Source organism: Rhinopithecus bieti, unplaced genomic scaffold, assembly GCF_001698545.2.
Source record: "Rhinopithecus bieti isolate Rb0 unplaced genomic scaffold, ASM169854v2 scaffold_1060, whole genome shotgun sequence".
In the NCBI taxonomy this organism is placed as follows: domain Eukaryota; kingdom Metazoa; phylum Chordata; class Mammalia; order Primates; family Cercopithecidae; genus Rhinopithecus; species Rhinopithecus bieti.
Window position 1 is genome coordinate 1,876,002 of NW_016803381.1, and position 2,617 is coordinate 1,878,618.

The window sequence follows — 2,617 nt, forward strand, 5'->3', positions numbered from 1 at the left end:
TTTAGCGTTTTTTTTTTTTTTTTTTTTTTTTTTTTTTTTTAAATCATCTGATGTTGTTAGGCTTTGTGTTCCAACCCAAATCTCATCTTGAATTGTAATCAACATAATTCCCACATGTCAAGGGCGAGACTAGGTGGAAGTAATTGAATCATGGGGGTGTTTTCTCCCGTGCTGTTCTTGTGATAGTGAGTGACTTCTCATGAGATCTGATGGTTTTATAAGGAGCTCTTCCCACTTTGCTTGGCATTTCTTCTTGCTGCCTTGTGAAGAAGGTGCCTTGCTTCCCCGTTCCCTTCTGCCATGACTGTAAGTTTCCTAAGGCCTCCCCAGCCATGCTGAACTGTGAGTCAATTAAACCTCTTTTCTTTATAAATTACCGAGTCTCGGGCAGTTCTTTATGGCAGTTTGAAAACAGACTAATACATCATCTAATCAAAGGAGATACATCTTCTAATTTACCCAAGATCTGTATAACAAATGTATAAAGTAGGGAGAAGTTCTAAATGTTCTAAGACAAAACGAAGTGAGGCTTTTACTGCACAGTTGTTCCTAGATTAAAAAAAAAAAAAATCAAGGTGTCAAGACTGTTATATGCCTAATTCTATATATTACTTAATGTAGAAAGATGACATCAACCAGATAAATGTTTATTATAGAACCTCACTTCTTAAACAGAAAGTCTAATTTTCTAAATATTCTAAGCCAGTCAACATAAAATTTTATACCCCTTGCTGCAAAAAGCTTATATTCAAATCACTTCTCATCCTTTTCCCCATCTTTAAATTCTGAGGCTAAAATAGTTTTATCTTTAAGAACCTCTATTATAATCTTCCATTAGCTTTTAAAGGGCCAATATTTGTATTTCTGTTTTGTTTCTGCATTTAGTTTTATATCGTTGTTTCTTTTCCAAAGAAATTACTTGTGCTGGCCTCCTGACAGCAGTACCTATTAACATTGTACACCCCTAATACTTGTCACCTCTAATCCACTTGATTGTACAGTGTTTTGAATTGTTGTAAAAAGGTGTAACAGAGAATGGAAATGATGATGAAGATCACTCTGGAGATCTGGAGTTATTTAAAAGACTTGAAATATGGGGCAGAATATCAAAGTTAGTCTCTATTTGACTACTAATACCAATAGTAAACCATATCTAAGCAAATAATTATCCAAAGCTGCTAAGAATTCAAAAATTTTTAAATAATAGTGTGTATTTTACATTCAGTCTCTTTCAGCTATGTGACTTCTAAAGCTATATTTTGGCAAAATCATTCATATGATGAAATTGTTTATCAGTTAAAGTAATTTTAGAAAATTTGTAATTGAAATAAATTTCTTTTGATCAAACTCTTCAATTTGATGAAGCAAAGATGAATTTGTCTCAGGTTGTAAGAAAGCTGAGTCAGATTCATACACTAAAATAAAGGCACTGATTAAATAGATGTTAATATGAATGGTAAAAAGTTTGATACCAGACAACCTTACAAGTTATGCTGACATCCTGTTAATGAATTAGAACTCCAGCTGGTAGCTGCTTGATTCAGCTCTAACTAATTATCTTCCTCAAAAGTATTAAAATAGTGAATGCATCATCATTAACAATGACACTAAAGGTCTAACTTCAGCATTAAAATCCAAATAATGATACTCATAACTCTCTAGGAGTCATGTTTTTTATCCCCAATGAAAGAATATTATCCTCAATGAAAGAATAAAAGAGTTAATTGTACACACAAGGGAATGAGATACACGATCCCTTGTTTCTCCTAAACAGTTCCAGGAATGGTATGCTGTGTGTGTGTATGTGTATGTGTGTGTATTTTAATTTATTTTTGATTGACAAGTAATTGTATGTATTTATGGTTTGCAATGTAATGTTTTGATATATAGTACATGTTATAAAAAAGTTATATCAAGCTACTTGACATAGCTATCATCTCACCAGTTTATCTTTCTGTGTGTGTGTATGGTGAGCAATTTTCTAGCAATTTTGAAATATGTAATACATTATTAATACATATGTAATATATTATTACATATGTAATTTTATTACATATGTACATATTAATAAAATGCACATATTAATACATATGTAATACATTATTAAATTAACACACAAAACACCTGGAACATCGGGTAACTCCCACCCCAATACTGCGCTGTACCAAGGGTCTTAGCAAACGGGCACACCAGGAGATTATATCCCACACCTGGCCGGGAGGGTCCCACGCCCACGGAGCCTCCCTCATTGCTGCTAGCACAGCAGTCTGCGATCTAACGGCAAGACAGCAGCGAGGCTGGGGGAGGGGTGCCCGCCATTGCTGAGGCTTAAGTAGGTAAACAAACCGCTGGGAAACTCAATCTGGGTGGAGCTCACAGCAGCTCAAAGAGGCCTGCCTGTCTCTGTAGACTCCACCTCTGAGGACAGGGCACAGCTAAACAACAACAACAAAAAAGCAGCAGAAACCTCTGCAGACACAAACGACTCTGTCTGACAGCTTTGAAGAGAGCAGTGGATCTCCCAACACGGAGGTTGAGATCTGAGAACGGACAGACTGCCTGCTCAAGTGGGTCCCTGACCCCTGAGTAACCTAACTGGGAGACATCCCCCACTAGG